Raw genomic sequence first — 24,576 nt, forward strand, 5'->3', positions numbered from 1 at the left:
ATGAGAGAGAAGACCAGCAAAGCACAGTAACTTTGTGGCAACACTTTGGAGAAAAAGCTAAGAGAGAACTCTGGAGAACAGCCAAGAAACTTTCACCTGCTGACTGATAGACAACATATTCAGGGATTTATAGGTATTGTTTGTAAACTGTCTGAATACAAGACATACCCAACTTCACCACCCTTTTTTTCTCCTTAAGGAAACAACTCAAAAGACTTAACTGTAGCTAACTGCTAGGACAAGCAGGATTGCATGGCTTGTATCTAAACAAAGTATGCAAAGTTATTATCAGTCCCATACAGTACCATCTGACAATGGAGAAAAGGTGATGTATAGTCATGCTGTATGACCGCAGGAGATACTACATTCTCCTCATGAGGGCAACTATAGTATAAACTCTTTCACAAGAGTGCTTTTACTAGTATTTCAAAAAACACTTAGAAACAGCCATATTAGCATTTATACTAACATCACCCTTGTCTGACATTATCTTACTACCATCGTTACCCATTACTCTTGTGGGAGGAGCAGGCAACACTCACAGTAGCTTTCGCAACAGTGTCTCAGCGTGATAATTCCACCCTGGCTTCAGCAGCCCATTACTAGCTTGGGAGGAAGGCATCTGCTCCCCTCCTTTCATTTCACAAAAGTTGCCATTTCATCAGGCTGTGACAAACTACTTTCTGCGCAGCTATCGTAGCTGCTTTCCCTCAGTGCAAAGCTACTGGAAATTCTTATCGAGCTTGCCCACTCCATTGTTCCACGCTATCACGTGTTATCGGAGGAGTCACTGCACGTTTAGCACAAGTCGGCTTTTTTCTTTTCACTAAGTCACTTGGCAACAGTTCCAGCAGCTCTCCTTGCCTCAAAGGCTTTAAACAATCCTACCAAGATGGCTGAGCGGCTAGAGATGCGTTAACACAACTCCCTCACGCGGATAGACCTTTGTTCCAGGATAAGGCAGGATAAGACTCACTATTTAGCTTAAAATCCTTCATAAATAGTAAGTTAAAATAACCCCATCTAGTTTAATACCAAAACAGGAGTGTCTACAAGATGCGGCTACACTGATTTAGTTTTGCTGTTTTAAATTTGCTCCTTATCTTGTACCAAGAAGTTTTCCATTTAGACAAAGTGTTAGTCTGCTAAACGGTAGTTAACCCCCCACTACTTTGTACTTATTAACTTACTGTCATTTAACAGAAAATGTTTAGGCAAACCATGAGAGAGATCAGAATTCTGATCCCCATACTAAAAAGAAAAGGGCTCCAGGCATTAGATTGTGAAATATGATTTCCCAGGATATATTAAATTCTGGTTTAATGTTCTTTTTGATATCACAGAAAGTCAAACCTCATTTCATAAGAGGGCACTTCAACACGCTTTGCATACAGCATGCTTTCCCCTTGATAAAAGTCTCTGTGCTGCAGCAAACTTGGAATTTGATCAGAACCTCTGGAGCACCCGGCGGTGGGAGTGGAGAAGAGCAAAACCCACACCGTGAACCTCATCTCACAGAAGTTCCTTAGATAGTTTTGCAGCAGGCACAAACAAGAGGAACGAGCCAAGGGGCTCAGCAGAAAGCATGGCAGACTTGAATTATGGAGCAAGACAGACTGCAGATGCAGAGCCTAGCTTGTACAGCAAAGCCAAGTACAGCACACATCGCACGTGCATCCGCATGCTGACTACCTTTCTGCAAGAGTCACAGCAGAATGATGGACAGAAGCATGCATTTAGGACCGTCTGCAACCTGAAAGCATAGCAAGGCCTGAACTTTTTCATGTGGTAACCGTCTAATTATAGGAGAATTGTTGAGGAAAAACTTACGACCTAACCCTGGTTGCAATGTATCTGCTGTACCCCACAGATTCTCACAGAGTTTCAGAGGGAAGTTCCCCTCTGTCCTCACGGTCTTGCGTAATTCTTTCATATGTTCCATTAGCTTTTGCATACTTCAACATGAAACAGTGGGTTGAAACACAAAAGCACAATTGTTTACAAGAAAGCCTACCGTGACTGATGTCATTAGAGGAAATCAGCAGGAGGTTGCATAGAGGAGGGAAGTTTGGAATGAAATGGAAAGAGTGCCCTGATAATCTGGGGATGGACAATTTGCTGCAAGACACCCACCAACCACTCTCAGTTTCTCCTCTTTCTCTCCTTGGGCACACAATTCTCCAGAAGTAGAAGATTCCTGCAATTAATAGGTGATGATATCCCGAGGTCGACAGAGTAGGTTTTTACCCAACAATTTTAAAATGAAGGTCCACCACTGCCAGTCTCGTCTTTTAAATTTATTACTTTCATTGTGCCACATTCTGGACCTACTCCCTGTATATGCGGCTGCCGAACGTGCAGGCTGATGCAGCCATATGTAGCATATGAAACCCCCTCACAGGGTTGTCCTCGGTAATTGCTGCATAACATCATTTTAAAGCCACGGGGGCAGCCAAGCAAAGGATGAGATGGTCAAGAGCCTTTAACCATCCTCCAATTTGCCTCAAGTCCCCAGCATCCTCTCCAGTACACACTGCCACACTGTCGGCACGTTAGCAAGGTGTTGCTGGCAGAAAGCGGTTAGCTGCTGACCTGCGAATATCTGCTCTTCTTTCACAGAAAACCTTACCGTTATGAGACTAGGTCTTGATCTAATCCAATGACTGTGGTTGAGTATTTTCTGTGCTGCTCCCAGACAGTATGCTTTCAGCAGACAAAAGTGAATTTTCAGGACAATCTTAACAGCAGACCATGACTCATATATCATAAAGGAAGGTTTCCATAGCAGACTATATGAAAAAAATAAGTGATAATGCTAACAATAGTAATGCTTTACTGCACAGCACTCTAGAACTGCTCCACGTGTTTGGAGTCACAAGCGGTGGCTTTGAGTAACGCATTAGCAAAATATCCCTGTATCTTGTAGATCAGTTTATACGCTCGTAGAAAACTCTCACAATATAGATTAAAAAAGCAATAATAAGTGATTATTTATATTTCGTTAACAATAATTATTATTTAATGAACTTCATTATGTTTTGCAACTGATTAAGACTCTTCCATATTAATTCTTGCAAAATAAATTGCAAGCCTCCTCTCCAATGAAATTCTATCCCCTTCCTTCACCCTCCCACACAATAGGTGCTCTGTAAATTGTGATTACCTTTTATCACACAGTTCTTTTATTTGTTATAACTCCTTTTGATGGATATCTTGTTGATGTGTGATTTGATACTTTTAAAAAAAATACAAAACACATGCAGTATCAGAAGTTTACTTATATTCAGGCATTGTTCGGTTGCGTCTTCCTGTGTTTCATGCTTCTCATTGCCCTTCCCCAAGACCCTCTCTGATTTAGGAGAGAAAGGGAGAGGAAAAGACAATATTTACGGCGTGTCACCAGATTCACTATTCTTTGGAAGCCCATGTTTATTCTGAAAGAATGCATGAGAGTTTAAATATGTCTCCCTCTCTTCCTTTTAGCAGTCCCCATCATTGAAAAAAATTAAGAGTGTTTTCCAGAGAAAAATCCACAGCAAATTAGATTAGGACCATAGTTTTGTCAACTGGACAAACTATTCTGACATAAAATGTGGTAATCTACAACCTACCTGAAGGCCTTTGTTAGTGGAGCTACAAAAGTGGCCCAAGTTTCCATGTACAGAAAGAGGCTACATTAGCTACAGCAAATCATTTCTGGATTTTAAAAATATATTTTTAGTCAATATATCTGCCAAGTCTTTCAATCCAGAAACCACTCGGTGGAAATATCAAATCTTTCCATAGTGGGGAGCGATACTTACTATTTTGTCGATAAATCTTCCATCTTTAAGAACAAAACAAAACAGAACACCCCACAAAACAAACAAACATGCCTTTTTTCCCTGTCTGGACACATATGGCTTAGCTTTGGCACAATCCTATTATGTTCCCTTCTAAAGTAATAACGCAACTAAATAGACAGATCTAAATAAATAGTAAACATCTGTAATTTACTTTAGCACAAAATGTTGATCATATTAATCTTTAATGCAACTCTTTCTGTGGCAAATAAGTACATTTAGTTATGGAATGGCATGCTTATATATGTTAGGAGCTAAAATCATGGCTTATTTCGCAAAATATTTAAGGCCACATTGCAACGCATTCCAAAGACACTAGTATTGAAGGAAATGAAATTGAGCTTTTAAACAGAAAAAAACTTTAGGGAATGCAGAGCTCAAATCCACTGTCATTTAACTAATTCATTTGAATAACCAATTTACTATACACATTCCCTAAACAAACAAACTATTAAGAAAAGTTAAAAATTAAATGTATCTTTGGGTTTATGACTAAAGCAGAGGAGCTAAAGAGGAATGATGTCCACTTTTTGTCATTTTACTTGTTCTTGAGGATATTTTTCTTTTACTCACAATTACTCTGTTTAGCACAGTAATTCTTACTTAAGAAGTACACATCAAGAAAAGATTAGGCCTCTTTAGAAAGAGACAATTAATAGGCTTACAATGTGCTGTTGATACATATCCTCCTGAGTGCATTAGCGAAGGATACCAAAATACAAGTGGAACTAAATACCAAATAACTATTTAACAAAGAGTTAAGTGAAAACATTTCAACAAACCACAAAGCTCTTAGTTCAATTTTTGTGCACAGTAGTTATTCAGAGAGAGTAATAATGCAATGCAAGATTAAAAAAGAAAAATAAATTTGAAAAATATTCCTGCTTCTACCTGACTTCATGCAAGACCATTTTTAAACCATTTTGCAGGCTTTACAAGCCATTAGCATTATTGCTTGTCAGGGCCTTCACACCACACAACAGGTGTTTTGTCATGAACTTGAGTGCAAATCTCATATTCACTACCCAGTTTTAGTAATTCCCATGTTATTCCAGGAGTTTCTTCAAACCTTCCATCCAGATGATGAGGTGAGCAACTCAGCTTTTGCTTGGAGAAATCAGGAGGGGGCATGTGGATGGATTGTTTCTAAACAAATGCATCTCTAGCCTTTGTGGTTGTGGCAAGTAATTGAAAAGCATGAGCAAGAGTGCATCCCTACAACCTCAAATATACAAAAACAAATTAAAAAAATGAGTTATTTCTGCTATTTAATTATATGGGTGAGTTTGACAATACGAGGGCATAGGGAAAAGAAGTATGAGAAACAAGAGCAACAGGAGAGAATTTTCTGTGAGTAGGACACAGCTACAAACCAGAACCCCTCAAGCCCCGTGAAGTGAAGCAAAGCGTAGCTTACCTCACCCTCAGCCTGATGCTGCAGCCTGGAGATACAACAGGCAATGGCATCCTATATCAGCCTGGCCCCGCTTCATGGTTAAGCGCTCCAGCCTTTTTCATTCTTTTGCCTAAATTCTTTTCACTCTCTCCAGCAGACGGCTCAGCTACAAGACACTAAAACAAAAGAGCAGGGATTATTACATTAATCCTCAGCAAATAGGCTTTTGTCTCTAAAGCTACACACGAGCTCATGTTGAACATATAACACTACAACTTGCAATAGTTTCTTCTCCACCAACTAGTACAACACCTTCATCTACCTGGAGTATAGAAAATGCCTTTTTTTTTTTTCTTAAAAAAAAAAAAAAACAAACAAACAAAAAACAAAGAGATGGCAGAATCTTTTTGAATAAGGTCTTTTCTTCTTTTAGACAAACAGCATACTTCTGTTGCATCTAGGACAATTATGGAGCTTTTCCCAAGATATGAAAAAATCACTCAGCAATTATCTCTATATCATAGTTAGTGTTGTGTAATTATTACCAAAACGTAACTCTGCATCACCGAGTGACAACATACAACAATAGCAGTTTGTGGACTGTCAGGTGTCCAACGTGCAGTGTCAGTAGCTGCTTTCACAATAATGGAAATAAGAATAGCTGTCATTATTCACTGAAATCAAAGCTCACAAACGCCTTAGATGCATGCTTGTTTAAGGTTCAGGTCAGATGTTCCTGGACCCCTGGTTCCTTCTATACCCAGTGGTCAACACAGCCCTCCTGGCTGACAAGAAGTTTGAAATGTTTTGTAAGACTGGTGATAAAAGCGTCTGGGAGGGTTAAAACAGACTAGCAAGGAACTGCAAGGTGATGAATGGAGCCTGTCCCTGCAAGCCTTCCAGGTTATCTTCATCTTCATGCCCACTGGGAAATGAGTCACAGGTGTTTTAGGAAGAAGCAGCTGCCTACTTTGTGACATTTCAGCTTTTGCCTCCAGGTTGAGAAAGGTTTACAGGATAAGATACACAGAGAGGAGACAGTCTACTGGAGATATCAAACTGCATTTACTACATCCAAGGTAGAGCTCGTCTGGCAAGTGAGCAGAAAGGTTTCCACATTTCAAACTCCAAAGGAGGCCGGGCCCATCCTATTGACAAAGGGCAGAGACTCTGAAAGGGGAAAAGCATTTAAAGCAAATTAACACCATTAGCAAATTCAGAGCTGCTGAAAGCAGCTTGACATGGGCTGACATTTCTGGAGACCGACATCCTCCAGTTGCAGGCTAGGCAAAACAGGAGGCGGCATCAACCAGCTTTCCCCTCCACAGGTTCCAGGGTGGAAGTGGAAGGTGGGAACGTGCACGTGCCGAAATCCTGCCCAGCACTGAGCGGGGCCCTAGTGTGAAGTAGTCGTGCATCACGTCACTGCCGCCTTGCTCCACACCAAGCAAGTGTGTGCTTGTGTTTTCCTCCAGTCAGGGCAAGAGGTATGTGAGGAAATTACCCACCAATTGAGAATACTTATTTCCTTGGCGGAATGTGAATCAGTGAACCTAAATTTAAGGTTCTGATCAAGAAATCAACACAACTCTAGGAGTTCTAAGGGTTTCTAATAAATGACAGTCTGCCAACAGCAGGGTCACGGCAGCATTTATGTAAGCAATATCACACTTTTTGATAGAGTTTTTCTTTTCACAAGCGTAGAACAAACATACTCACAGCATATCTGTTAGAAGATAAGCTCAGCAGATAGGAATCTCTGAGGCTTTATCTTGCCTTACCCCAAACTAATTAATGGGGTATTATCCTGTCTTCTAGGAATCACCTGTGATTTATAAAGTAAGTAAAAATTGTCATTATCCCTATCTGACACATGGCAAAACTGAGGTATGTGGAGGTTTAACTGCAAAGAAAAAAAACCCAGAAGCTTAGCTTTTAAGACAGTACTGAACTACTGATATCTGCACCCATAGTCCAACTACGGAATCCATAAAGTTTGCTAGTTACATGGTTTTGCAGTTTTACTGTAACCTTTGTCCTCAGAAGATTACTTATCTGCAAGTCAATAGCAAATTTTTATGAAGCAGGAGACAAAAATCTTAGCAAACTTTTTTTTCTTTCCCTCTTTTTTTTTTTTTTTAACATGCAACTACAAACTCCAAAGTCGCATGAAGTCCAGAACCCCACTAACCCCTCTGCCCCCCCCACCCCGAGAAGTGTACAAGCGAAGAAGAAAGAGCTGAATGAGCGGAAAAGGGGCGTTGCTTGGTTCAAAGAGTCACCCAATCTATTTACAAAGGAGGCCGAGAGGTCGGAGCGGGGCCCGCGCAGCCGGCCAGAATTACCCCGGCCAGAAACAGAGGCTGCATCGCTCTGCAGCGCGCAAACCTTGTTCTATCAGTGAAACTATAGTAACTACATGACCACTGGGGATTAGCGTGACCCCGGGTCATAAAACTTGATCGCGGTAGATTAGCAAAAGATCAGGCCAGCGCTGGAGAGGAGGCCTTTTTTCTTTCTTTTTAAAGGAAAGAGCATCACAAGCGAGATGCTAATTCTGCTGCGGATCAGAAGTAAAACACACACATGACAAAACAAATGTGTGCTTACAAATATTTTGTCATATTAGATTAAATTATAGCACACAGACTAAACAGAGAAATCTGAAATGCAGGATCTTGTGTTTGGGATATCCTTGGAGCTTTTATACAAAGAAAGAGAGAAGTTTATATTTTGGCATTGCACAGCGCACAGTCATCTCATACCTGCCGCCTAACACAAACACAGCTTGCTGTATGACAGCCATGTATCTGTCAACGCAAGAACACATCGGTTTAACTGTCAAAATCGTTCTCCTTGCCTTACTGATTTGGACTGTGCCACCCTTCTGCTTGTCCTTTCCTGATAAACGGCAGCCTGCCCTCTCCTCCCTGAGGCTCAGGTTTGGGTCCATCTGCCCTTATTTCCACCCTGCTTTCCTATTTCTTTACCATTTTTGTCTCCTTTTAGCTGTGCGCATCCTGCGGAGGCCACATCTAATAGGCAAAGCAGCCTCCCACCTTCTACCTACCTCCATCTCCCGCGAGCACCACTCCTTTTTGTGACGCTTTCTTATGCCAATCTCCTCATCAAAAACATTTTCCACACCTTCCTACCCATTGTTACTCTGCGCACCAGGCTGGGCTGAGTCAAGGGGAAGCCTGTTGGGGCAGGGAGCCGGCGGAGGCAGCGATAGCAGAGGCAGGGACACAGGAACTGGGTCAGGCAGGGAGTCAGCCCGGATGGGCAGCTGGCACAAGGAGCAAGGGGCGCCCGGGCACCGAGTTCGGCTGAGCATGCGGCGACACAGCTCCTGGAGCCTGACAGATAGCAGGGTTACCTCTGCCAGGCGGAAGAAACTGCAGGACGTAGCTGACATTTGATGTCAACTAGACGCTTTGGGGATTTTATTTTTTTTTTTTTTTTTTTTTTAGGCTACAAATTGTAAGAAAGATACTAGTTGCAAGTCATTAGGCTAGTCCGATGGCTTCCCTGTAGGGTTCTGGCTCCCCAAAAAACCTCATTCTTGGCTTTAAGAAGAACCCTCATAAATTTAAGAGAGGGATCGCGCAAGTGCAACGTGATGGCTGATACAGGAGTACCTGGACTCATTAACCCAGGAGGTCCTTTCCAGTTCTGTGTGTCTTTGTTTTCCAGGAAGTAAAGGGTGAGGAGTAAAGGAGCTTGTTGGACTGGTATAATTTTCACAAGGGAGAAGGAGGAGGAGGAGAGAGCAAAGCACTGCTTGAGCTTCAGGGCTTTTTTGGAGAAGGAAGTTTCAACCTTTTCTTCTCCTTTTTTGAAATACATAATGGCCCAGCTTTCTGTTCCCACTTACCCTGCAAAACAGTATGCACCAAACCCCTGAAAACAAGGCCTTTGTTCTGAGATCTCTTGTGTTCCTAGGACTGCTGAAGAGGAGCATGGGGGAGCATGAGTTCAGTGGGGCCAGCACATCCAAGGAGATAAACTGGGCAGTCACCCAGGCTGGCAGAACTGGAGGGGCAGCATTTCTGAGATACTTTCCAAAGAGCTGCTGACTGGTCAGCGTGGCGTATTATGCAAATGCAGGGGGAATAGCAACAAAAATTGATTTTGCCAGAACCGCAAAATAATTAGGACAATTCCTGCCCTGCAGAAAATGTATCTAGGAGAAGCTAATTGCATCAGCGGAGGGCTGAAAGCCTGCACTAACTGTACGCAGCACAGCGTCAGCAAGAAGAGCAGAGCTCCTCCTATTTCTGCTACCCACCACCCAGAATACCCCTTCCTACCTCACCCTCTACCCCTTCAGTGCCTCCTCCAGGAGAAGAGGTCCTCTCTTCTCTCAGATCCTGATCAAATCCAGGCAGTGGCCCCACTCTTCCTCCCAGAAACACACTCTCCATCCTGGTGGTGCAGGGAGGCACATTCATGGGCAGCCAAGAGGTCTCTGGGACTGCAGCACTGATGAGGTTCTCGATCACAGAATTAAAAAGGAATAACTAGAAGAAGTAGAGAAGAAATAACCCAGAATACATGGGTTTAATAGCTTCCCATGGGAGGCCCTGTTGGAGTCTTAGCATCCCTTGTCAACATCCAGCAAGGAACATGTTACTGCAGCATGTAGCCCTTCCTTGACAAAAAATTCCCACAGAGCAGTTACATCAAAAATTTTGTCGCACTGCCACACATTCATCTTTCTCCTTGCCCACCCTAGCAGCACCTCCTTCAGTCCTCAGTGTCTTCTCTGGTCCCGTTCTGTTGCCACCCTTGCTCAGCCAGGTGCGTTGATGGCAGCAGCGTGCACAGGAGATGAGATGACAGCACCAAGCACTGGTTCTGGCACCTCTCATAGCTCTGCCATCATGGCCCAAAGCACTGGTACCCAGGATGGTGCAGGAGGTTATGTTAGCACAGATGATTTCAATCCTCCAGCTCCATCAGCACTCAACACTGCCATCATTACTGGGTCTGGGGCCTAAGGACGCTGCTTCAAATCCCTCCACTCCTGTTCATAGCAGCATAAACCCAAAATGTCATTAAATCGGCCATTCTCCTCCTTTGTCCTGAAGCTCCTCAGATGACTTTGACTTTCACAGGGCAGGCACCAAGCCTGGTTCCCCCATGCTGCACTCGCCTCCCCAACACTGCATCCCTCCCCAACACAACCAGCATAAAATGTCTTCCCTGCCTAGGTTTTGCTTTTGTGGTATCCGTTTCAGAACTGATCCCTAAAATAGCACAGGAGTTAGCGTGCTGATATGCAGATCGTTTTTTGAAGGGAAGAAGATTTTCATTCTTTTAATGTCCGTTAATTAGCTAAAATGCTGCTTTTATAGAGGAGCCTCGTTCCTCTGTAAGGAGGGGAAAAAAAAAGGGATAAAAATTTGCCTTATCTCATATTTTGGATAAGCAGGTTAGATAAAGTCTGAATGTGAGATAAAGGGGAAAGGCTTTTCCGGCTGTGGGGCAATGCTCCACATTCGGGTCTGCACCACTGGCTGCCTCACACCCCTCAGCTGGGCGTTTCCAAGTCCCGATGGAGGCACTGGGCACAGTCCAGCCAAAACCTCTTCTAGCAACCTGCTTCCACCTGCAGAGCTGTGCCTGTCCTGAGTGTCTGGAAACAGCTTCTCCTCCTCTTCTTCTAGCCTCTGCTGCCCACAGTCCCGGCCCTGAATGCCCATTTCCCCTGGGGGAGATTAATCCAGCTGGACTCCCACCTCAAGGATACCATACCTATGCATGCACCTCCGCAGAAGTAGCTAATATGCATTTGACCGTGCAGTCTTTAGTGCCTGATAACTTTAAAAATAAAAAAAAAATTCTCTTCCTGATGTCTGTGGTTGAGAAACATTTGTGCCAAGTGCCATTCATCTGGTAGTTATAGCTACATATATATTTATATTTGACTTGCACTTGACTTAACATCACATGAACTGGTGAGAGTAAAAGGACATTGATCTCCACCTTACTGCTTTGCTTCACAACAAAGGTGTAGGCACAAGAGGTGGGTTCACCACAGAATATTCACAGATTGCAGTTTGGGCAGGAACAGTTTGTAAACATCAGAAGAAACAGCAAAAAAAAATAATAAATAAATATTTGTGTTGTGAAACAGTAACATGTCATTAAAAAGACAGTTTACTTTTCAGACATGTACAGTGCTCCACATTGTTCCCATGCTTTTCAAAGGAAATGATTAGTGTTATTAGCACAGCAGTCCTTTTTTACAAAAGCAACTCTAGCCAAGGTTAACGTTTAAGAAGGAATTAAATATTAACTCAAGGGAAAGCACAGAAGTCGTAATGGTTTCAGACTATACATCAGACACACAGAGAAATATTGCTGCGAAAGCAAAAAAAAAAAAAAAAAAAAAGGCAGCAAGGAGGTTGGTTCCCAAAGCTAGAAATTCAGAGTTCTCCTGCCTCATGGCCTTCAGGTTCCCTGGGACGGCATTACCTCTCTGCTTTTCACCCCAGGACAGGTAATTTTCCTCCTGCATTTGGTTTAGCAATGACTCCTTAACAATAGAAGGTGGATCACAGTGATTTAACCTGCTGAGGAGGGCTGCAATTTGATTCCCAGCCTGAGATTTGCAGGTGAGATAAAGTGCAAAGGTGACTAAACACCACAACAAGCAAGGTCTAGCCCCGTGGCTTTGCCTGGGAGGGAAAACGGATTATTATTATTATTATAGCAGCAAATCTACCAAGATCTGTTCCTTTTCTCCTGTTCCAGCTCCAGTAAATGAAAATCCTTGCAGCTGTCTGAAGATGGTTTTATAGTGGCAAAATGACTTGTTATATTAGTCCACAACACGCATTCTGCCCTGTTCTACAATAATCCCTTATTCTCTTTCCCATCTTTGCATTCTCACTGCAAACTTATGAGCTGAGAACAAAGCCATGAATATTAACTAACTGCACCACTAGAAATGCACTTTTTGATATTGCATGTTGTGCTGAACTTCCAGAATAGTATTCTCATTAATATGAATGTTTGGTCCTAGACTGTATCTACACTATACTTTTCATCTTCAAAGCATTTTAAAGATATTAACTAATTTATCCACTCAAACTCCTTTGGGGGAAGCAAACTATCATCATCACGTTGTTCTTACGTTTTTTTCAGATAGAGATACTGAGGTAGGGAAGTAACTTATTCAGTGCCTCAGAGGGAAGGAGTGTGAGAAAGTTGTCAGGACTTGCTGCCTCCCTGTCCTAAACCCAGTCTACTACTGTAGCTCATCTGCACCTCATCACTTGTCACTGTGGCAAGTGTGCCTTTCTTCCATGCTCACGTAATTTTACAGCAACTCTTCAGTACACGGTCTTTAATAAATTGCAAACACCAGATAAGCAGCTCTCTATTCACAATAGGAAAGGGGGCGGGGGGAAGGAAAGAAAAGGCCAAAATAGCTTTATGAGGAAAGTGACAAATAACTTGGGGCAACTCAGCCTCATGCACTGCTTATTTCAGCTTGGAGGGAGACTTGCAAGTACTGGCCCTTACGTGAGCATTGTGTGCTCTTAATAAGCAAGTGGATGAAAACTCCCCTTCTCCAGGGGAGCAAAGCAGTATGAAAAGCATATAAAGAGAAATCCTACAACACTCCAGTTTGAAGGATGGAGGGACAAGCTCCCATGGTTTTTGGTTGCTCATTAAACGCATGCCTCTGTGAAGCCCAGAGTTCTTGAAAGTCTCCTCTGAAATGCCTGTTTCTCTTTCACTGCTGAATCCACATCACGCTTTTCAAGTTTCTTTTATCCCTTGCCTTATAATGGAAATCAGCAGAATGGTAGGGAAGTGTTTCTGCCCTACACTTCATCATCTGGAAGCCAGTACATATTGCATCCCAAGGGATGAAACACTAACTTGGGCCTTAAATGCTAGTCTTCTAAGAGTCAGAGGCTAAATAAATAATGATTTTTCATAGGGAACCACCCATACAGAACCTGGAAAGATAAGTCTAAACAGACGCTACAGAGCACCAAAACATGATTCTTAGACAGTTATTGCAGGCTGAAGCAATAGGCACCAAAGTCCAAGCACAACTTGACACCAAAATTTGTAGCAGGACATTCTTATGTTTTCTCTGAGTGCTTTCTTCAGGCAAGAACAGCTTTCCATCCATTTTCTTTCCTTGCTGCAGCTTTGCCTAAGGGAACATTAGGAACCTAAAATGACGATTTAGTCCCTCCACTTGAATGGTTGTGGAATGACAATAACACGACTGGATTTATCTTTGCCAAGTAAATCACCCAGACTCAACACAAGCCCAGTGGAGTCACCAGTGGAAACTGCAGAGTCAGGAACACCATGTTACCTGGAAGCATCATTGCTGTGTCCACGATGGTCCCAATAACAACATATAATAATTCAACTGATTTCTCAAAATCCAAACAGTAATTTACAACCAGGCAATTTGTATGGCTTCGGGTGAAAAGGTCCCCAAGGCCGTTCAGAAACGCTGTGTATTTCTTTATCTTTTTTCCCTTGGCTTCATTGCATCATGTTTTACAACTGCTCATCAGGTATTGGCTAACCGGGGTTATTATGACAAGAATATGATATCGCTAGCATTTTAACCCATTGCTTCACTGTATCTTTCTTAAATATTTTCTGCCTTCAACAAACTGATCCAGCTGCTTTCAGATGATGTTATCTTGGACTTTTTGCTCATTTCGACAACTCTGGGAGATAAGTGCAACATCTCCCCTGTGTCCGTCCCTTCTTTTACCTCTGTCTGCGTTTAGCAGCTTGTTCCACAGTTCCTCCCAGCCACTGCCCACACACTGGCCGGTATCTGGCTTGGCTTATTTTCTCTATCAGGATCTCGCAATCTTACTCAGTTGCACAATTTCTTGCTACAATCTCTTTTTACATACGGTTGTTAATCATATACTCATCAGTCTCTTTTATAGTACTGTACACTTCATTTGAAACGCTGCCCTAAAAGACTTGTGGGGTTATTGCCAGAAGTTTTAGTGACGCGTTTTTCTTGTGGCGGATGGTTATTTTTTCTCAAATGCCTTCAATCCTTTTCTACAGCTGGGCAGATAACCAGATCTGCAGCTAGGCTCACGGTCTCCAGAGTCGTTCTTACACTGCAGCCGAGGGTTGAGATGGGCTCACGGGGCTGTTTCTCAAGCACGTTCCCACTCACAAGGAAGTGCCAGGCGGAGGCAGGAAACAGATACTTCCCGGTAAAGACACTGCAGCAGCTCTTTATAGAAATTACAAAGCGGCCCAGTTCAGAGCGGGCATTTCCATCATTCAAGTTCACTGGGCTTAATTTCAAAATTTCTTCAGGTGCTTACGTTTCTGGTAGTCATTACGTTCATGTTACCGTAGACCTTCTCAATATAGACCAATGTAGTACTATAGCGCGGAGAGACAGCTGTCCAAATAGAAACATATGAAGATTTAAAAGCCGCAGGATGCAACTGGTTTGACATCCCTGAACCCAAAAACTCACATCTTTCACCAAAAAATTACCAAAATCCCTTCTCAATGTGATTGACTCTTAGCTCCATTAATCAGAATGGTGTGACATAAAAGCCACTAACTGCCCTTTTTAAAGAATAACTCAAAAAAAGTATCTCACTGACGCTATGTTTGCTATAATTTCCAGACAGAACACCTGGGTCACCAACACGTTTATAGAAGTGACAACTCTGCCACTGTCTGTGAGTGGCACAGGCAAGTGTATCAGGTGCAACACGGCTGGAAAAATATCCTATACTACGTATTTGTATCCAGATCTCCAAGTGGCTGCTGAGAAGCTGGGAATAAATACTCTTAGTGAGAATTTAAGAACCGGCAAGAGCTTAAATTTATCAAGGAGGTAAATACCAATTCACTGTGAATAACTACAGCAGAATGGGCACTACTGGGGTCAGGACATTGCAACCCAGAAACTGCACCCTAAATCCAGTATTGCAGAGAACCACAGTTTTATCTCACCTCCATTCTGCTATGGAGTTACTTCCCTGACTGTTTCCAACAGGTTAATGAGTTTGAGGTTTTGTTTTGACACAGCTTCCACTCCTCTGCCCGTGTCAGTCCATAAAAGTGTTATCAGTAACGGACCCCGTATGTTAATATATCCTATTGGCAGAACTGATAATCTTCATTTTAGCTTTGATCTTAAATGCCATCCTCAACCATCTCCATTTACTTGCTGATGCGCAGAATGTGGTAAGGTAGGTGTTTTCCGTATCCACTTGCCAGTACCCTCAATACTCAGTGCCAAAGATGGCTGCTTTTCATTTTTGCTATGGTTCCTCACTTTTGTAGTGAGCTCCAAGGTGCTCAGCTTTGCAAAATCACAGCTTGGCTGGCATTTCCACAATGACCATATGCTGATTTCCTGCGTAGACTTTGCAACCAGCAACCTTATTTCCCCCCCCCCCTCAATTTCTCTATAGCTCACATTTTTCCCTCCTCATACAGCAATTACAGTGTGGGGCAAGTGCTATAGCAGCTGAATTCTTTAATCTTTTTCCAGGTGCAGAGTGCCTGGAAGAAATCTCAGACCTTCAAAAACATTTTGATAATCTTTCAGTAGCTTTGCTCTAGGGATACCACAACATATGTCTGCTCAGACTAGATTTCTAGAGTTCCTTGTGTCTCTACTATATGAATCCCTTGGTCTGTCCCATTCTGCATGTCACAAGCATTACGAATTTACTAGTATTGGTGACTAACAGCAACTTTGGCATTGTCAGTACCAAATGCACCTTCATCTTGTAAAGCTCCTCTTGGTGTGTTCCCTGTGTTTTACATTGGCATAGTAGAACGAGGATGATCCATTATGAAGATTTTAATATTTGCAGTGCTTGATTACATTTTCACATTCTTCCCTTTAATAGTGCAATGCCTTTACTGACAACACATCCTCTACATAGCATACAGTTTCCTGCCTACATGCAGCTGCCCCGTGCTGGTGTTAGATTGAGGTTTGCAACTATTTCACATTATTGTTATTGTAGAGTTGGAGCACTGTCTTGTACAGGCATTAGCGTGTTTCTTTTGGGGTTTTTTTTGGTCTACATATGCTTACAAACTTTTCAATAATGATATTTTCTGCCACAAACGATGCAGGTGGCACTGTACTTGAGGCATTTTTCAATACAGCAGGATTTTCTTCTCCCCAGAACTTTCTTATTTGTTATTCTTTTCCTGCTTTCTTCTACGCGTGAGTTTCCACACAAAAGTTATTTTCTGCTTACGCTGTGTTTGAGGTGAGCTACCTTGCTTATCTTGGAACATAGCTGTCATATTTGACAGGCTTATTTCTAGCTTTCTGAGCAGCCCTGTTCAAAATGACATCATTTTTGCCCTCATTTCTAAGACGTAGTTTGACTTTTGAGGTTTGATGTTCACACAAATCATCCATTTTGTACCACTGGTACTAACCAAGCACTTTTCAGTGACAGCAGATGAAAACTTTTTGCATGTGATACTGTCTGCATTTTCTGCAGTTTGAAAATGTTTTTGGACTGTTGCTAAACGTTTACATGAGTTCCTTCAAGCTGCCACTCCTGATGCTTCTGGAGCCTATGGCATTTATTGCTCAGCAAGAGTTCAACAGCATCTGCCCCTTTCTATTTTTTTTTGTATCCTTAGAGCAATATCACAGCCTTCTTATTGTGTATTGCTGGAATATGGGTTCTTTGCTCGTACGTATTGTAAGTATTCTTAGGTTTCTGATTGCACGTACTCACAGGAGGCCACTTATTTCTGACAGCAATTTCAACATTTAAGCATCAAGAGATAGGCAAAAAGCCAAAGCCATCCAGCATTTATTACTTCCTCTGCATGAACTGTCTTTTGTCATCAGACCTTTCCTGAAAGCAGCATTCTCTAAATCTCTAGACATTACCCTACAATTCAGTGGTCCAAGTGGTCACACAGACAACAGAAAGCTACCGTAGCAGTTCTCCAAACACCAAGCTACCTACCCCAGTACACTTCAGAGGTGGGCTGTTGAAGAAATCACTTTAACACTAGGACTGCTAAATATTCATGATAGAATTTCAAAATTTCTGCTTTGACAAGTCTTTTGGTATAGTCTCTTACTGTAACAACCCATATAGGAATAACAAAGATGAGGAAGAGCAAAAGATATAACCCCCTGTAGTCAAATTTTAAATAGGTCCTTTCAGTAGTAACACAGGATGTGTCTTCTCTGCATTGGGAAACTTGGCAGTTTTATATGTAAAGGCTATAGTCTTGCCGTAAAATGCTATTTTAGTTGTTGCATGCATAGGACCACGTGTGAGGGGCAGCTAGCTGTGCACAAATATCCTGAACCTGCTCTGGAAAGACCAATAGCATCATCAAGGAGCCATCCTCACAACCGCAGTATGTATTTCTATATTCCTGTTCCAATTAATCTAACGGCAGATCTGTTTATCTGCCTTGAGTAGATAAGGAAGTGAAACCATTTGAGTAAAAATGACCATAAACCACAAGAGAACATATTGTAAGAGTTATTGATAGCAACCCAAAAACTTTTCGAGCGTATTACAAGAGTTGCACACATACCATACATGGGTTTAATATTACTTCTACCTGTGCTAGTAGAAGTAACAGACAAAAAGGAAGAGACATTCAAAGTTCAAAGTCTACGCTATCTGATAAGGCCTGTCAGAACGAAAACCAGGAGGCACTGCCAGAATTAAATTATTTCCTCAGGACAAATCATGCATTCGGAATCAAACAACATGGGCTGAAGAGATAAAGCCCATTTGTATAACATAATAATGGATAGGCATATATTTCACCAAAATAGTAAATACATACACTCTATACAAACACAGGGCAAAACCACAGAGACAGCAGACAACACAACATCCTTTCTGCCGAGACTTGAACAGCAAGACACAAAGAAAAAAAAAAAGCTAAAAAGCAACTGACTGATAGATATGCATATACTCTCTGAAAACTCTACACCTCTGAAAAAAAAGGAGTCAAAGCTGTCTCCCCTCTTGCAAAAAGGGATTACACTTGCTCCAACATGAAACCACCTTCAAAGACTACCCAAGAATTTCTAAAATACCTAGGCGTGAAAAAAAAAAAATAGAAATCCCAACATATAGCCCTCCCCAAACTAGAAAAAGATTTATTTTTTTTTTTCAGGTAAATGAGAGTTAGTCAAAACAAACAAATAATTCAAGCAGAGACAGAGCGTGTCGTATATGTGATGAGACAAATTTTCAGGGACTACCATATTTAATACACAAACAAGCTTCACTGATTATGCTGAATTTTCCTATCTTGATGGAGACAAAAGGGGCGCTGTACCAGCCATCCTTACAGAAGGGCTTTATGAACAAACAGGGCTGCACGTAGGAACTTGGAGCGCTCTCATTTCAGAAAATGCCTGATAAGGATGGGGGCCTTCCTGGGTGAACTGTCTCTGTTCAGAAGCGTGAAGCAGTTACCAGGAGAGTGCTACCACCCCTACAGCCCAACCAAATGACTCTCACAAGCGGTCTCCATCATTAACCAAACAGGTGGGAGACTCACTGCCAGACCAGCGCCGACTCCGCACTCTGCTTCGGGATAATCACACATGCTCCAGACTCCCGTTTTACCAGTACAGAGAGGTTTTATTTCCAGTAAGCAATGGTGTGGAACAGGCAGAATCCACCCTGCTTTTTACCCTTCATCTCTCCACAAGTGTCTGAGCTTAATGGTCCACACTTCCCTCTACTCCGCAGCAAGGGTTCAAGGAATTATTTTATACTCAGCTCACAAAAACATATCCTCCAATTATAGGTGAAGCAGCTCATTTTTTAAAACGTATAGCTACTGCTTTTCCCAGCATATTGGAGAAAATAGTACAGCAGGGGAAAGGAAAAGTATTTACAGGTATTTGTTCAAGAAAACCCTGAAGATTCACAGTGTTCAAGGTTCCTTTTCATGAGCTTACTGCAAACATTCATAGCAATTTAGTTCCATCGTCAAGAAGGTTCACAAACATGGATAACACTGCAGGTTCTTGTGCAAACATATATCCATTAATGACGATATGCTAAAAGACTGGCACAACTATTTGCATTGAGAGCATTTGCAGAGCTAATGCAAAAGCTTCTTGTGGTTTGGGAATTCCCAAGGCAGGTATCAAAAAATATAATTAAAATACATAAAAAAGTACAAAAAAAAAAAAATACAGCACCACTGCAAGCAACCAATGGAGCTAAAGCAAATAACAAGTATTCAAATCATGTACAAGTACTCTCCAGACTCAGCTATGCTCCCTCTAACCATTCACTGAGCAAGATGAAAAGTTGGTTAAAAAAAAAATAAAATCAAAGAATGTTTGCATAATATTTGTAAACAGAAAGGCTATATCCGCCAAATGCATTTTTGCTGAAGTTAGTTCACTGTTCTTAGACAGATTCTTCATATTTCTGCCTACAAGAGCCCCTGGCTTGATCTTTTTCGCTCAGCTCCACACTTGATTCAAGTTTGTTCCAGGCAAAGGGAGACAAGGCTGGGCTAACGGCGTGGGGTCAGCCCATGCAGGATGGCACCACCGATATGGCCTTCAGCACTTCACTCCAGCCTTTGTGTATTCTGCTTTTATTGACTTTTCACATAATGTCACCATAACACTATGCAACCAACAGCAAAAAGGATGAAGGATGGACAGTAGAGATCGTTGCTGCCTACCCAGACCTTGGCAGACATCCTGGGAGACCAGGAACCCTTCGCTTTCTGTGCTGGGGAGAAGCCGGCAGAGCGGCCAGCTTTGCAAACTCTCACCCCAGCATCCGTCGTGGTGGGCTGGTTCCCCTTCTACACTGCAGCTCCTTGCTCAGTCTCCTCCTCCTGCGGACCCAGGGGTTGGGGTTGATTTAATCCAGAGCATTTCTGTGTGGTTCACACACTGCCACCACCACCACGCAGACTGCCGACCTGCACAGGGAGCAGCAAAGCCTGGCACGAGGGAGGGAGGAGGAGAGGAAGGCTGGGAATTGTTTTCACCCAGGTCTACCACTGAAGCCAACGCGTTGTGCAACCTCATCCTGCAAGCTTAAGGCAGCTCAGGGTTCCTGGAGAGAAATCATCTTTTGTTGCCAAGATGTGCTTCTAGTAGGGACAGGGAATTTCTATTTCCTAGGGACAAACGAAGCTCGCTAAGACCATTGCTTGCTTATGATCTGCTGTCCATTGCTGTTCCTCTAACAGAAGCACCCGTTTCTATCAACCATTCAGAAGTGAAGTCAGGGCCAAAACAATCACAGTATAACTTCAAAAAAGGGGTCTTTTTCTCTAAAATTAAAAAAATAAAAATAAAAATTAAAGACTACTAACAACTCTGGTTTTTATTTGCCTTTAGATTAAACCAAAAGCTGGCCGCATTTGTTTAACCTCAGGCTTTGGTGGCCTGACATGCCTGAACAGACCTTAACACTGCCAGGGCTGCAGATGCTGAGGTAACAGAAGTGCAGAAAGCTGTAGCCTGTTGCTAAGATCAGGCAGCTTCCAAGTCTAACCACGACCACAACAGACATCCCGTTTGAAGGAGAAGCACATATGAAAGAGAAAGTGGACGAGTTGATGCCAGATTCTTTTGCCAGCATTTCTAAACACAAGGAAAAAGGAGGGTAGGGTAGGGATAAAGGCAAAGGGGTTACAGGGAAACATCTGAGGAAATTTCATGTTGCTCTTTACCTGGCAAAAAGCACAAATATATACACCTACAGTGACTTAACGCTGTTAATTGCGCGTGCAGATAAAACAGGTTACAAATACCAAAAGTTTAAAACAATGGTCAACAAAGCCAATTTGCTCAAAATCCTTAGAGAAGAGCCCTTCCCCAAGAGTCTAACAGTGAGAGTATTTGCAAAAGCCAAGCACAAGCCTGAACAGAGGATGGTAAAAATAAGACTCCAGGGTTGGGAGGGAGCTGTGCAGCAGGAGTTACCACCACCAGCCCCTGCTCTGGGAGCAAGACAGGTACACAGAGAAAACGTCTGTTCTTCAAACCTTCTGGCTTGTGCCTCCACCATTGACAAGGTCAGTCCGGAGGCAGCCAAACCTGACGACAAGGTTAACGGCACCGAGAGCTGGTGTTGAAACAGCACCAGCAGGGACTATTTTAGAAGAAAATGCAGGTGGAAGGGAAAAGGAGTTCAGCTGAAAGAGCCTCTCGGCCCGTGGAAATGAAGAAACACACCCTTTGTGCTTGGGTGAGCTGAACTCAAATATTCTTCTCCTACTCAACAAAAACTGTGTAAATATTTAAGCCAGATGGGACATTTTTCTTTTTTTTTTTTTTTTAACTCCCCAGCCCTCCCAGCCATGTGTGTACATGCACCCCCGACCCTGGGTTATACAGATAACAGGTACGGCTCTTCTAGCTACCTGCCAAAAAAAGAAATCAGTGCTGTTTACTGTTACCCAATCTTGGGATTTCTCACAGCTAAACAGATAACCGTCTTTCCTGCTTCCCTTCATCTTTTAACTGAACTGGATTTTACCAGGTACAAAAACATTTACTTTTTTTTTTTGGGGGGGGTGGGTGGGGGCGGAAGCAAAACTCATTAGACAAGTTCAAGTAGCAACACCTATCCCTTGCAAGCACAGCCCATCCAGTTGGAAAGCACAGGGACAGGATGGGACCTCAGCTGTACGGGAACCGGGATTTTGCAGAATGAGTTGTACACAAGCCACAAACGACTCCAGTGTGCCAGGTCCCCGGGGCCCACAGCAGCTGTGGCCGCTTGCTCCGGCTCATGCAGCTCCCCCACGCACCACAGCCACCGCCAGCACCCGTGGACGCGCACTGTGGATGATTCACTCCTAAAAGCCAAAAGCATCGCACAATTAAACAAGCAAGCCCATTGAGCTCACCATTTAAAATGCATGCTTGTGAAACAGGACTCTGGCAGAATGAGCACACTAACCTGAACGCTCAGCCAGCGATGCCGCGCTGGCCTGATTCCTTCTGCGTGCCACCTTCTTGGCCTTAATTTTGGCCCTCTGGAAGGTGCACCTATCACTGGGTTATTAGCAATCTCACTAAGCCAGGCACATCCCATTTGCATCACAAAACCAAGCCAGATCTGAAAGGGGTTAAGGAGACAGCTAAATTCTTCTGCCGCTATTAAAATACCAGCAATATCTATACAGCTTTAAGGCACAGCTACAATGGGCAAAATAGCTTTATTTTTATTAGTCTGTGTTTTGCAAGTAGCAAAATTTTGAATGTATATTATACATTTTATGAAAAGGCACTGATCATATTCAATAAGTTTTTTAAAATGCATATGTATACACTAATTGCTTGAAATGTTATTTTAGATAGACTGAACTTTTTTAACCAGCATTAATTAAGCATGCTAGCTGACATATTTTTAAAAAATTCTGTTTTCATGGTCTAAACACAACCTGCAGGAGAACATGTCTTTAATGTGCTTTCTGATAGTGGTTAAGCCCTGGCTGAGATTAAATCTCCATTAGACAAAAGACTGTTTCGGGAACTTGGGGAACTTCTGTTCTGTTTCGTTCCTGCAGAGTAGGTGGGTCGCTGCATTTGGGTTTTGCTCTTTCTCTTGTAACAATGCTGTAGGTTACAAAGGCGGCTCAGCAGGTTCTAATATCACAACTCATTCCTACTATCCACCCACTTTTTTAGCAAGCTTTTCATATGCTAAGTGACAGCAAATCAGATATAATCATCCTACCGCTGTATCCCCACATCTTCCTATACAACAGGCATCGTCATAAAACATTGTCCTTGTGAGGAGCAGGAATGCTGGGCTCAGCAGACTGTGCTACCAGACTTTCTTTTCTGCTTTTATTTCTAAAACACATGCTTTGTTTCTCTTCCAGACAGCGATCTCAACGCACAATTGGCCTATGTGCATTTTTCATGCTTATTTCTCATGCTAATTTGCGGACAGGTCATCTGCAGCTGCTCACACAGACCCAGGTCATTTCCCTGCCTGTGGCCCACAGCCTCCACACTCTTCCTCATTAGAGCAATAAAGGCATGTGTTTATGTCTCCAGGTAGCTGCTGAACCTGTGTCTCTTCGTGAGGGCTCTGATTCACGCGGGGAAAGGGCTTACCTTGCAACTTCTCCAGTAGTTCCCCAGGTTTCCCTCCCACACCTACACCAGAGATTTTTCACCCTTCCTGCCAGGACAGCTCTGTGGCTCATAAAACAACAGCTGATCTGCCACAGTTCACAGCCCAGTGTGTGACAGCAAACCATTACTGCCAAAGGTGCAGCGTCACAGCCCTCGCCCCAAGCTAAACTGTCCCCATTTCTCCGTCTAACCCCTCCAGCATACGCCACTTCTTCCAGGAGAGCAGTTATGAGGGCTTACTACAGCTAAAACCTCCTGACTTGGAAAATACAAATATCACAGCTGCAAAACATCATATCTCTTCTCTTTTGACTAAGAAGCCAAGATAAAAATCTCTCTTGGATTGTGTCACCTGGACACTTAGACCTCTGTGGGCAGAATGCTGTCAGTGCCATGGAAGCGATACAGCAGCATATGAATTCTCAGTCTTTGCTGACCCCAGGCAGTTAGCCAAAATTGTTTCCATTAAGTGGAAAAATTGATGACAGGGTCTGTTCTCTCATTGATGCAATAATGTTTATGTAAAATAATTCAAAGTCCTACTCTTTTTTTTTTTTTTTTTTTTGAACAAAGGCTCAAGAGATAGTAACTTTGCCAAGCTTCAAGCCTCAAGCAGCAAACTTGACACAAAAAAACTTTTTTTTTTTTTTTTCTGCCGTTAGGGCCATTTAAACAGGCTTCAATAGCTATGTCTGACTGGCTGTTTCTCTCTGGCTCAGTTTCCCCAAGCAAAACCCCACACAGTGTTAACTCCTGCTCCCCACCCAAGCCCTCCTTGGTTGTTCCTACCTATATTTAAAAAAAAAAAAAAAAAAAAAAAAAAAAAAAGGTGGCTGTTACGCTTCTGGCTAGAAACCAGCCTACAAAAACATGCCTCTTTTCATCCTGCTTTCCTATTCTGACCTCCAAGGTCAGCCTCCATACCTGCTTTGTCCTGGCTGTAAAGAATAACATTTTTTTTTTTTTTCTAGCAGTGCTCTGGGATGGTCACCCCTGAGTAGCCAGAAATCACAAAGTAAGCCCCACAGGACCATGAAGTTAAAACATACAAATGCCAGTAACACAGGCGGATCGACCCTGCTAGCTCCTTTCAAGCTTTGAAGAGCCCAGGCACCCAGCAGAACAGTGAATTTGCAGTCCTGCGCCATGGGAAGGGGCTGTGGCCAGTTGAAACCATCCTCCTCTCTTGGTTTTCCAAAGGC

The 24,576-nt window shown here is 42.7% G+C and overlaps 1 long non-coding RNA gene across 1 annotated transcript in view; it reads right to left on the reverse strand.

The window, feature by feature from the left end:
• Nucleotides 1-1,741: 1,741 nt before the first annotated feature.
• The window catches only part of LOC128907451 (uncharacterized), a 36,255-nt gene continuing 13,420 nt past the window's right edge, over nt 1,742-24,576 (reverse strand). Inside the window, exons 2-3 of the long non-coding RNA XR_008465617.1 lie at nt 5,260-5,414; nt 1,742-5,064 (exon numbers count right to left, since the gene is read on the reverse strand). This is a non-coding gene — a long non-coding RNA (uncharacterized LOC128907451). The remainder of the gene's footprint in view (nt 5,065-5,259; nt 5,415-24,576) is intronic.

This window comes from Rissa tridactyla, chromosome 3 (genome assembly GCF_028500815.1).
Source record: "Rissa tridactyla isolate bRisTri1 chromosome 3, bRisTri1.patW.cur.20221130, whole genome shotgun sequence".
In the NCBI taxonomy this organism is placed as follows: domain Eukaryota; kingdom Metazoa; phylum Chordata; class Aves; order Charadriiformes; family Laridae; genus Rissa; species Rissa tridactyla.